A 14,164-nucleotide genomic window follows, 5' to 3' on the forward strand; every position below is an offset into this window, starting at 1 on the left:
GGCCACAAAATCCCAATACCCTTTCAGCTGCGTACTTTGCTAAAGAGACCTTGTAATTTTTTAGAATATAACCCATAGTCATTTGCGTATTTGCTAGATTACGCCTTCCAATTTTAAAAGCGTATTCACTCCTGTTTAAAATAAAATATGCTTTCCATTATTTACAAAAATGCCACTGAATTTCTATTGCTCATAAAATGCTCATTTTAACTCCGGTTTGATCCGTTCAAATTATGTTAGATTCGTCTTTGCGAGATCAACATGTTAGTAGCGCTGTTTCTCCAGTTTGTAATTTTTTTTAGTTTCGAGGTCCTATTTAATTAATTACTTTTCTATAGGAAATCTTAAAAAATCCATAACTTCTTCGTTTTAATTCCGATTTTCGTGATCTTTACGTCTGTGTGATCGTTGCGCTGCGTAGAATGTTTTTATAAACTTTTATATTTGTTTTGCTACTGATGATGTACTATACTATTTTAGTTTATTTGCTTCGTGTATGATTGTCTCTCATTGCTTGCGTGTTGTTGATTGATGACCAAGTATAGACGGTGAGCGGTACGTTGGTGAGCAAGACAAAATACTTTGGTGATCAACAGGAGCAGCAGAAGAACTTTGATCAAGGAAAGCATAACTTGGGATTATCCTTATTACCTACACACTCATAATTATACATATATCATATGCATGTGTCCACCTTGACAACCCTAGTGAAATCAAGATGTTTGATATCCTAAATACATTGATATCTTTTTGGTTATGCATTGGGGTAGTGTATTTGCTAGCGCTGAACTTATGATCATGATCTTGTAACATGAATAATTGAATATACAATAAACACTAAAAGATGCTTTTTAGCAACATGAACATAAAGGGTGAAAAGAACTCTAGCTTCTGCTAATTCATCTTGACCCTCCATAAGGACTTATCCCTTGGCAAAAGTTGGGACAATTCATACAACTGTGGGGAGGATGAAGATCTTTTTCTAGCTTGTTAGTAGTTACCTTAAGTGGCATAAGAATGGCTTGACACGTTGGGTATAGTGCGGCCTCTGTCCCTATGTATAGGCTACGTGTTATGTGCCATGGAAGGTGGCTCTATATCTACCTGCCGAGTGAATCTAATGGCCCTAACTTGTTAGATAAAACTTTTAAAAGGCATTGTAGTGAGCTCTGCCGACCTTCCTTGGTAGTGGGTTAAGAGGCTGATCACCTCGAGCGAAAGGGTAAATCACGACTCATAGTGAAAGTGCACACCTCTGCACAGAGTTTAATAATTTGGTATACTAGTCGTGCCCATGGTTACAACGGTCCAAAAAATTGACAGAGTAGATGGACACTGATTACGATGATAATGATGATAAATGATGGTTAATTATATTGTTTATGTATTATTCTTTATTCTTATATACATTGATCATGTGGTTATGGGATTAAATGTGCTACCTTGATATTGCTATCATATAATAATTATGTTATATACATATAAAATCTAAGTGCGGTCAAACTAGTGTCAGCTATTTGAGCCTCATGAACCTCTGGTTATACTTGTTGTGTACGATATGTGCTCACTCTTGCTATTTCACAACATCTTAGGATATGATAATGAAGAAGACTGAAATGAGGTCTAGCGTAATGAGTATTAGGCTTGGAGTCAACCAGTTGACAGATGTCCCAATGTGGTGCTTCTGTCGAGAGTTTATTTAGTAGCACTATTATTATTGTTTAAGACTTTGTGATAAATATTTATTCTGTTATATTATAAAAACTATGATGATACTATTTTAAATTTGTCTACTTGTGTGTGCAATTGTTTCTAGGGTACACATGAGTCTTTTATACATCCTATTTCGTCCTTCAAAATTTGGGTATGACAACGCGCAACCCATACACATCGGGAAAGAGGCCACACTATACCCGAGTCGGCAAGCCCGTTTTGCAACTAAAAAAGGTTCTCATATTGGGATAAAGCCAGAGCCATATAGCTCTCATAATTGTACCATAAATCCTAGGTGATCACATACAGATAAGACCTTATATAGTTAAAAGTCATCTTTTAACGTTTATTGTATAATCCTTAATCATCTTATAAGATCATGGTTATAACAAGCACTAGCAAGTGCTACCCAATGCATAACCCAAGGATGACAAGGTATTCAAGATATCAAATAGCTATGATTTCACTACAGTTGGCAAAATAGACACATGCATATGATTTATATGATTAAAACTGAATAGGTATCAAGGATAATCTCATGCTATACTTGCTATAAACACTTTCTCAATTCACACACCATAAGCTTTCAGTCATCACCTTCTGATCTTCAGCGTCCATAAACGCTACTCATAGCAAGCACCACACATTGGGAAACGTACAAGCAACAAATAAAACCAACGAAGAACAATACACCACACAACAGAAAATAACGTACTAAAGAGAACTAATTACTACGATCACAAGAACACAATAAAGAAACACTAAGAACATGCTAAGATAAAAAGAAACAACTATTAGAATTTTATATTATAAGAGAAACAACTACGATATCGATGTATTTTAATTAAGAAAAACCATGTCTAACCTATTAATTCAGATTAGTCGATTTATATTTTAATTTTAAAAACAAATTAGAACTAGTTATATTTTTATGAACATATCTATTATTTAATCAGTAATCATATTTAAATATAAACATGCACACATCATATTAATCAAAGTAAACTTTAACTTTTCAAAGAAAATGTGAGAACAGTATTCAAATTATACATGATGACGTTGGAGGTGATCATATTTTATTCATACATAATTTTATATCGTTTATGTCGGTTAAACTTTAACTTGCATAATAATATAATTTGAGCACTAACACGAGTTTATGATATATCATCCTTGTCTATGCAAATTATTATAATTAAACATATTCAAGTTGCTAAGCTAAGTTTATGCTTAATTACAAAGGACTGACATGATATACCTATATTATTTTTAATTATAAAACAAATTACAAACATATTAATTAATTAATTATTAGCTATATATGAAAAAACATGTGACATGAAAAACATTAGCGCTACTGTGTAGAGAACTTGATACGAATCGATGCAACACGAATGGAGTGAAACGGAACTAGGATGATGAAATGATGGAGATTACGAATTAGAAGAGACGATAATGATGACTAGAGGCAATGCATATGTAGTTGGATACTTACGACAAACACTTATAGATAGCACACATTTGTAGTTGTGTAGTTCACACAGACGGTTGTAGCGTTGGTGTCTGTATAGTAAGAATCTAAGTATAGACAGTCGCTGAGCACGGGTGTCTATAATAATGTTGTTCACACAGACGGTTGCACACTGCATGGGTTTGTCCGGTTTAATCATAGTTGCATGTAGCTACGCGCATATATAATTGTACTCCCTCCATACCTATAAAACAAGTCGTTTTGAATAAGTTTTGAGTCAAACATTAGGAATGTAAATCATAAATAACTTTTAAGTTGTTGAGTTCGAAAATATGAAAATAGGTTTGTCTTGAAAAATACTTTCATAAAAATATATATCTATATCACTTTTGATAAATATTTTTATAAAAACAAGAAGTCAAAGTTAGACTTTAGAAATCATGCCATTGTCCAAAATGACTTGTTTTATAGGTACGGAGGGAGTATTTATTAGTTTAAACGCTTGTTTTGTGTGTCTATAATAAGCCTTAGGTGCGCTAAAGCGTCTGATGCACCTGAACGCTCGTCTATAAAGTACTTTTTTGATACAGTGATAGTAGTATTAACATAAATTATACATTATGTGTAATATTTGTATAAAAACTTCTATATTAAATTAGGTACAAGTTATGGACCTTGTTACTTTATGGAAATTGTTAAAGAGGATGGAGATACATATGGGTAAGCAATTCAGAGATCTCTCGACAACAGTATATATGTATTAATTTAGTCAGCCAGCAAAGTACAGTACGATCACATGAATTCATCAATGATCAATCATCCAAATAGCAGTAGCAACGATATCTTTGACCAATCAATAAGAACGATAGAATAGGTACATCCGCTCTTAGTAGTAGCGGGCGAAATGCCGCTTCTCTCCTATTGTTCCAGTCGAAATTCCTGATCTCCCCCACCTAAATCCGTCCCGATCTGTTTGTTCTGTCCTTGTGCGTATTCCTGCCTCAGATCTGTGTGTGCTCCCTGTCTCCTGCTGATTTCATGGTTGGGTTCCACTCCAGCTGGGCCTCTGCACCTCCCGATCTATCTCGATTTGCTAATTTCTTTGTTTCTTAGCCCCTGCAAGTGCAGATAGACTATTGCTCCTTCATATTTCAGCGTCAATCGAGTTTTTGTTTGCTGATTCATCACTCCCTCCCTGGTCCTCCACGACGGTGGATCTGCCTGCCATAGTCTACTCCATCCTCCTTTCTCATGTTATATCTGATCGACGGGCAGCTGGTTTTGACTTTCTTACCTCCGCTGTTCGCTACATACTTTTAATTTCTGCCACGATTAGCGAAGGCCCTGGGTCCCCGCTCTCATCTCCCATGGATGATGTGCCCCTAGATCCTCCTCCTCCCACCGCTCCTCCTGATCCACCCTGTGTTCTTTCCATCCAACCCACGCCTACACGTCCAACTTGTGTCATGCCGCTCCACTTCACTGAGACGACCATCGCCCCCGATACATCTGCGCTGTCTCACCCCACAGCACCTTCCACAACTGCTCAGACTGCTGTTGATAATCCCGCTAGAAGTCTTCCTCAGTATACTATAGGGTGGACAATGAATCTTCTAGCTTGGAATATAGATGTCCAACGGGCCGTGTCGGGCCGGCCCAACATCGTGTCGTGTCGTGTCGTAGATCGCCGAGCCGCTACGTGCCGTCGTGCCTAGCAGGCCGTGCCTCTACGGGTGCCTGGCCTTCGACCCAAGGCACGGCCCGCGGGCCGGTTTTCGTGCCGTGCTGGCCCATCAAACACGTCATGTCATGCCGGCCCACGGCCATTCAAACCGACAACAACTCATTTTCATCAATATTTTCACCAAATGCTGAAATATTTCATCATTTTCACCAATTATTCATTATTTTACCAATATAACAATTAACAACACATATATACAAGTCATAACTACACCAACAATTCATGTTCACCGGGCCGACCGTTGGAACGTGCCATGCCCGTGCCGTGCCGCGTGCCCGGGTGGTGGCCCAGGCACGGCCTAGTCCCTCAGACCGGGTTGGCCCGGGCCCGGTGGAAACCGTGCTGTGCCATGCTCGGGCCGGGCCAAATCACCGGGCCATGGGCCATGCTGTCGTGCCTCGACCCACATGGCCATGTATAGCTTGGAACTGCCAGGGATCAAGAGGGTCCTTGCGTAGTTCAAAGATGCAGCACTTTCTAACTTTGACCCAAGCTGTTGCCATTAACATACACTGCCACACGTTCGGGCATTAGCACCGGTCGGGAAGGGCCTGTTGCCCCGGTTCCCGAGCCGGTGCTGCCCTTCCGGGACTAAAGGCCCACCCTTTAGTCCCGGTTCGGACAACTGGGGCTAAAGCCCCCCCCTTTACCAACCGGTGTTAAAGGGTCCTGCCAGGGCTGTCACGTTACAGGACCCTTTAACACCGGTTCACTTCTTCGGTTCTGTTTATTGTTTATATATAATATATAATAATAGGTTTTTCAATACATGTTTTTCTGATACAATAATATATTTATATTACACGCATATTAAGCATATATAAATGAAAATTATAGGCTTAGCTTAATAATTAAGCTTTGCCTATAATAAAATGAATAGACCACATCAAAAATTAAATAGATATGTAAAAAGCTTTATATATATATATATAGTTTTATATGTACAAAATTTGTAACATATATATACATAGAGTTTTTTCTCCCAATGTCTACAAACGATACAAATGATCATCGTTGTTTGGAATAAGAGTTTCGTTGCCGTTGAAGTGAAACTCGCCGTTTGGATTGATCACTTGGTCGCGGAGAAATCCTGCTATCGTCTCTTGGATAGCTTTGATTCGGTCTTGTTGTAGGACCTTTTCCCTCAGCCATTCCGTCTTTAATTTGAAATAAATAAAAAAGGTATTAGTTATCTAAGTTATTCAATATAATTCAGGAGATAATGAAAAGAGACATGTAACGTACTCTGAGCGTCTCTGTGGGTGTTTGATTGACTTGTGCCATTATGAATTTGCACACGTAATATGCACATAGATTGTTCCCCCCTTCTTGTCTTAAACACCACTGTACGATATATATATAAAAATATTCACGACCACGACAATAAGAAGGCTAAAAGTTAGCGAAAGTTTGTTAGCTAGTAGAACTTACTTGTGGATGTATTATGTTAAGCGGCGCTTTACATCCACTGAGATGTTCACGGTCAATGAATCTTTCCCAAACCCTATGCACAGCCATTGTGGATCGTGAACTAATAATTACAGAGTCATATTATGATATTTTTGTAGCTGACACCGACATTACGTACCTTTGAATAATGTTTACCATTTGTTGATAATTTTCTTGTGGTTTTCTCATTGAGTCAAAGATTATCAATCGGTTCTTGGAAATTTCAATGACCATGAGTATCCAGTGAAAGCTGTTTACACACATATATATAGTCAGTCCTATAATGTAAAATAAAATATGCATGCACTTAATAACTATATAACTCACTCGAAGTTGAAGGGGAAGAGTATTTTTTGTTTTTCTTTTTGGTTCACAAAGAACCTCATAAGATTGGTGCAGACTTCTGTCTCATGATCTGCTGTCCACACTGCCTGCGGAGCCTTGAAAACAATATAAGGGTCAACGAACCCAATACTATTGTCATTTTTCATTCTGAGCTCTCTCATTTGGTGCCTGCATATATACATACAAATCCTAAGTGTGTAAGGATTATATACATGTAATTAAAGAAGTTAGAAGTATAATAAAAAGAAAAAAGTACTTACAGACAAAAGCAGCTGACAAGAGATTTGTCAAGAGCGTCGAGGTGGCATAATTGGTGCAATTCTCGAACTGCACGTATATGAGGTCATCTCCACGGAAGTATTGATGTTGTCTAATACGAACAGAAATCCAATTATCTCCCCTTTTAGACGCCTCAATGCACCATTTGTTTATTGCAAACATTTGTGTGCCGAGCTCGTGTAAACGCTTAGGGTCGAATAGACTCCTGCAAGGTTCATATCTTGCCCTCCATTGATCAACTACCTCGGCTTTTTCAAATGTTTGGCATCCAAGAATGGCGGCAATTTCTTCTATATTTAAACCGCTCTGTCCAAAGTAACGCTCAAGCGAGTCTAGCTCAGACAACGCTAAGGATTTCTTTGGCATCAAGTCTTCATTTGAGCCGTATTGATTTGGCACAATCAAAGGGGGCACCGGTTTTGATACTTCTCCGAGCTGTGGGACCCCCTTTCCTACTCTCTTCTTAGTAGGCTGTGAAGACTTGACCAGAGACCGCTCATAGTCCGAAAGTGCTGGCTTTTTCTGAGCTTCGCGTTGCTTCTTTTGATGGTCCGCCACCTTCTGCCTTAGTTCCGATGGCTTCACAAAAAAGTACGGATTTTCTGGGTTAAGCCGTTTTTTCCTATCCTCCTTTATTTTATCAAAAAATTGTTGGACCTCAGCTTTGGATGTAGCAATTACCTCCTCTTCACTCTTTTCGTAAGGTAATTTTTCTGGCGTCTTAGCTCTCTTTGCTGAGGCAGCCTTCTTTGGAGGTGGGACCGACTTCGGTCCTTCTTGGGCGGACCGCTTCTTACTACCTCGCTTTGGAGGCGAGGGGACCGACCGTGCACTCTTTGGAGAGGGCGGTGCAGGCTGTGGAGGTGGTGGGGCCGATCTTTTTGGTGTTGGAGAACGCGGTGGAGGAGTTGGAGACCTCGGTGGAGGAGTTGGAGACCTCGGTGGAGGAGGTGGAGACCGTGGTGGAGGCGGTGGCGGGGTCGGTGTGGCCACCGCAGGTGTTGGAGGAGATCCAGCATTGTCACCGCCCGCAGCACTATGATGCGCTGGGGAGAGAACTGGACTTAGGTTGGAGGAGTCCCTACAAAGAAAACAATTACAAGTTTTGTGAGCAAACTTTTTTTTAATTTCAATACATAATAAATAATATAAGAAGTAAAATCACACACAAACCTATGCTGAGGAATAATTATGAAGCGCTTGCGCCAACAAATAAATGTCTTCTCAGCTTCACCTAAGGTCTTCTCTCCGTCTCCCCCTTCTATGTCTAGTGGCACATTGCCACAACCTTTCTCAACCCTATCAACCGAGACGCTAGCATATCCACCAGGTACTGGTCGATTATGGATTCTTGGAGTTCTCGTTCGGTCGATAGGGTTGACAACAGCAATAGCCACCTTTTTGGTGGCATTCCCATCTGGTACATGCAGCTCACAGGTAGTAAAAGCCTCTGTGACATCATCCACGGGGAAGTGTAGCTTCGTGTCATCCTGAATGGTTGGTACTTCCATGGATGCGCAGCTGCTTTTCAACTGGCCTGGGGGGCTAACATTGACCTCAGGCTGTGATGTACCTTGCCCTTTCGTCATTTGACTAAGTGCTGCTTGCACTTGCCTTTGAATCTCTGCCTGCATCCATTCTTCACGAGCTTTCTCGCGCTCTTGTGACTGTAGAACAAAAGCTTCCAGGCGGCGGATCCACTCTGCCTCCTCATCCTTCTTTCTCTGGCGGCTTCTGTAGGTATCTTGATCGGCTTGGAATGATTGCAGCCACGGAACTGCCCCATAGCCTCTCGTACGCCCACCGTGCTCAGGATTTTCAAGCGCATAGGTGAGTTCATCCTTCTCCCTGTTAGGCCTGAACTCACCAGACTGAACCGCCTCTCGTGCACGGACTAGTCTCTCAGCTGCTCTAGAGATTTCTTGGCCCCAAACTAGCGCCCCGATGTCTGGGTCCACGCTTCCCCCATGACCGTAGAACCAATGCTTGGAGCGCTCGCTCCAATTCTTTGCTATTGTCTCGGGTGTGACCCCCCTAGCAAGCATCTCCTGTTCCATTCGGTCCCACTTGGGAACAGCACTTTTATAAGCACCTGATCTCATATGATGGTGGTATGTCTTTTTACTGGCATTCTCTTTGTTTCTATTGGCTCATTCCTCGCCCTCTTCTGATGTTTTGTACTGCACAAAGTCATCCCAGAAGGCCCTCAGCTTTACATAATGCTTGAGGTTGAAATTTGGAGTCTCGTTTTTCTTGACATATTTATTGTACAAAGACTTCTTCCAATTCTGGAAGAGTACTGCCATCTTCTTCATAGTCCAGTCATAAATTCGCACATTCAACTCTTCATCGTTGGTGTCGAAGGTGAAAACGTCTGTGACGGCTTTCCAAACTAACTCCTTGTCACGATCAGAGACAAAACTGATCTCAGGAGCACCTCGCTTCTCTCTCTATTCACGAGCACTGATCGGTATTTGATCTCTCACAAGATATCCACAGTGACTAACATATTTATTTGCATGTTCACCAAGTGGTCTGCCTGTAGCTATCTCAAACTCAGAGATTACATAGCGGCCCTCCAACGACTTCTTTGGCCCTCGTGGAGGTACGTTTCTCCCTGTAGAGGTCGATCCAGAAGGCTACACGTAGATATAGAAACAAAAATACTAAATTAATAACCAAGTAATAAGTCTAAAACCTAATGTAAGAGATGCATTAATTATATATATTTATATTTACATACCTCGCCAGTATTTTCTACTTGTTGCACGACAAGTTGTTGCTCAGGGGCATTGCCCTCTTGTTGCTCAGGGGCATTGCCCTCTTGTTGCTCAGTACGATTGCCTTGCATGATCTCGTGGTAATCAACAAAGTACTGACTACCGTCGTCGATCATATTTTGAATGGCATCTTCCATATAATCAGGATCATCATGAGGACGGTCAGCCATTTCTATGTCTGCAACCATACATATATATATTCTATATAAGATTAGAAATACACTAGAATAATATACTAAAAAACAATACTAGAATAATAGTACAAATGAAAGTGCTGGAGTTCTCCAAAAATAATACTAGAATCTTAAGCCTAGTAATACACTAGAATAATATACTAAAAGAATAATACTAGAATAATAGTACAAACAATAATATATACAAAACACTAGAAAATAAAATATAATACAAGAATAATACAAGAATAATAATACTACAAATAATATACTAAAAAAATAATACTACAAAATAATACAAGAATAATATATACTACACTTATACTAATGTACTAAAAACTATTACTAGAATAATATACTAACATCATGCATTATTTTTTAGTGTGTATATATATATACTTAATATATATACTAGCTAGCATTCAATAATTATTATTTTTGTGTAAAAATATATAGAAATCACTAAAATTGCAAAGTGATTGGCATATAATTCATAACATTTATTTATTATATATATAAACTGCAGTGGAGTATTTATTATATATATATATGTATATATCGATCTCGGTTTTGGATTATACATGGCGTGTGTGCAGTGGACGCGCGGGGCCGGACGTGGAGATCGAGGCGTTGATGGCGGCGCTGGTGGAGATGGTGGTCGCGGCGGCGGCGCTGGTGGCCGGAGCTGGCCGCGGCGGCGCTGGAGACGGCGGCGCTGGAGATCGGCGAGGTGGCGCGCGGGCAGATGAACGGGCGGCGGCGCTGGATACGACGAACTCGACGAAGACGAAGATGAACTGCTCAGATCCAGGGCGCCCATGACTTAAATAGAGGCGGATCCTTTAGCACCGGTCCGTGGCTGGAACCGGTGCTAAAGGGTCCCTTTAGCACCGGTTCCAGCCACGGACCGGTGCTAAAGGGTCCAGCGCGCGCTAGGGCGGGCTCCTGAAATTTTCAGGACCCTTTAGCACCGGTTCCCACTATGGGCCGGTGCTAAAGGCCCATTTTTTTAGTTTAGGGTTTTTCAATTGTTTTATATATACAGTTTATATTATAAATTGTATAGTAAATTAAATATTTTGCATAATTTTTTTTAAACAGTGACATATATTGTAATTTGTTTTAATGTACACATGAAAATTTTTAAACTTAAATATCTTATTGTATTTTTATAATTTGCAATGATTTTGTAAGAAATGTTTAGTATTTTGTTAGTGCAAAAATATATTATTTCAATAAATTTACAAAAACTATATCCAATGAACTGGAAATTTATTTTCACATCATATTGACGTAAAACTTTTTATTTTTGTTATTTATTACTAGGAATGCTAGTTGGGTATAATTTTCATCAAATAAAAAATCATATAAAAATATATATCTTGATGAACACACCCTTTGACCGAACCCTAGATTGTCCCAAATGGAAAAGTCATGAATACAAAGATTTCTACACTCATCAAGTTCTACATTTTGTCTAATGGTCAACTTTTCATTTGGAAAAGTTTGAACCACTGAATTTTAAATTTTCATAGAACTCATAGCCACGCAGCGGTTTCGGAACCATAGATGGTCTCGAATGGAAAAGTCATGAATACCAATATTGTTCCACTCATCAAAATCTACATTTCATATATAGACCATTTTTGCATTTGACAAAGTTTTGGGAAGGTGTAGTTGAAAATCAACAATTGACACATATAGTTTCATATAGTTTGTGTGAGATTGAAGAATTGGTGGGTATTGTTAACTTAGACTTTCTCAAATGGAAGAGGTGTGTATATAAAAAGTTTAGATCTTGATGATATCTAACAACTTGGTATTCAAAAGTTTTTCATTTGAAGTAATTTAGTTTGTCATTTGACCAAGTTTGACCAAAACCCGTCTTGGATTTTATAGAAATGTAATTAGGATTGGCTCAAAATTATCCAAATGGAAAAATGGACAATATATAAAATATAGATCTTGATGATCTCTAACAACTTTGTATTCAAACTTTTTTCATTTGAAGTCATCAAATGGGCCATTTGACCAAGTTTGACCAAAGTCAAAGCATTGGTTTTTACAAACACACCCTTTGACCGAACCCTAGATTGTCCCAAATGGAAAAGTCATGAATACAAAGATTGCTACACTCATCAAGTTCTACATTTTGTCTAATGGTCAACTTTTCATTTGGAAAAGTTTGAACCACTGAATTTTGAATTTTCATAGAACTCATAGCCACGCAGCGGTTTCGGAACCCTAGATTGTCTCGAATGGAAAAGTCATGAATACCAATATTGTTCCACTCATCAAAATCTACATTTCATATATAGACCATTTTTGCATTTGACAAAGTTTTGGGAAGGTGTAGTTGAAAATCCACAATTGACACATATAGTTTCATATAGTTTGTGTGAGATTCAAGAATTGGTGGGTATTGTTAACTTACTCTTTCTCAAATGGAAAAGGTGTGTATATAAAAAGTTTAGATCTTGATGATATCTAACAACTTGGTATTCAAAAGTTTTTGCATTTGATGATCTCTAACAATTGGAAAACTCATGAATACAAAGTCATGAATACAAAGTTTGTTACACACATCAAAATTCACAATTCTCAAATATAGTTTCATACAAAGTCAAGCCGACACAACAGTGAACTTCTTCTTGACGTATGACCCTTGGTTATGATCCTGCCGTAACCATGGAGTATCCTCATTGTTTAACAGAATGCTTGGGTCTTTGTTGACTAGGAAGGGCGGAATTCGATCATCCCTTTCGTAATCGCCTGACATGTCTGACTTGTCCTCAATTCCGACAATGTTTCTTTTCCCAGAAAGGACAATGTGGCGCTTTGGCTCATTGATGATTGAGTGGTCATCATTTTTTCCTCTCTTTGGTTTCGTAGACATATCTTTGACATAGAACACCTGACTCATGTCTGCGGCAAGGACGAATGGTTCGTCTTTGAACCCACTATTGTTAAGGTCCACGGTTGTCATCCCATACTCCTTGTCGACTGTTACCCCACCTTCGGTCATCTTCACCCATTGGCACCGGAACAAAGGAACTTTAAAATTAGTTGCATAGACTAGTTCCCATATGTCTTCTATGCGTCCATAATATGTTTGTCTGTTCCCATTTGGATCCGTGGCATCCACGCGTACACCACTATTTTGGTTGGTGCTCCTTTTATCTTGGCCAACTGTGTAAAATGTGTTACCATTTATCTCGTACCCTTTGTATGTGAGGACATGCCATGATGGTTGCCTGGCCAACAAATAAAGTTGCTCATCAATGTTTTCATCACCTTGACATTTTTTGCGCAACCAATCGCCAAAAGTTTCCATGTGCTGACGCATTATCCAAGCTTCATTCTTCCCGGGCCACTGGGACCGTAGGAAATCTTTGTGTACCTCAACATATGGTTCCACCAATGAGGAGTTCTGGAGAACTGTGTAGTGTGCTTTATTGAAGTAATCGTCTCCCGTACCAATATATGTTTTCTTCCCAAGTGTTCCCTTTCCGCTGAGTCTGCCCTCGTGTCGAGATTCAGGAATGCCAATTGGGTCAAGGTCTGGAATAAAGTCAACACAGAACTCTATGACCTCCTCTGTTCCGTAGCCCTTGGCAATGCTTCCTTCTGGCCGGGAACGACTATGGACATATTTCTTTAGGACACCCATGAATCTCTCGAAGGGGAACATGTTGTGTAGGAACACAGGACCGAGAATACGAATCTCTTTGACCAGATGAACTAGGAGGTGCGTCATGATATCGAAGAAGGATGGAGGGAACACCAACTCAAAGCTGACGAGGCATTGAACGACATCATTCTACAGAGTAGCTAGTTGCTCTGGATTGATTGCCTTCTGAGAAATTGCATTGAGGAATGCACATAGCTTTACGGTGGCTAGATGTACGTGTGGAGGTAGAATTCCTCTTAAAACGACCGGCAGCAATTGTGTCATTAGAACGTGACAGTCATGGGACTTCAAGTTCAGGAATTTCTTCTCTGGCACATTAATTATTCCTTTGATATTGGAGGAGAATCCAGATGGGACCTTGATGCTGCTAAGACATTCAAACATGCTTTCCTTCTCTTCTTTGCTCAGAGTGTAGCTAGCAGGGCTTAAGTAATGACGTCCATCATCTGTCTTTTCTGGATGCAGGTTGTCTCGTTTTTTCATGCGCTGCAAGTCTTGTCGTGCTTCAAGTGAATCCTT

The sequence above is a fragment of the Sorghum bicolor genome, chromosome 3 (genome assembly GCF_000003195.3).
Source record: "Sorghum bicolor cultivar BTx623 chromosome 3, Sorghum_bicolor_NCBIv3, whole genome shotgun sequence".
NCBI classification, from domain to species: domain Eukaryota; kingdom Viridiplantae; phylum Streptophyta; class Magnoliopsida; order Poales; family Poaceae; genus Sorghum; species Sorghum bicolor.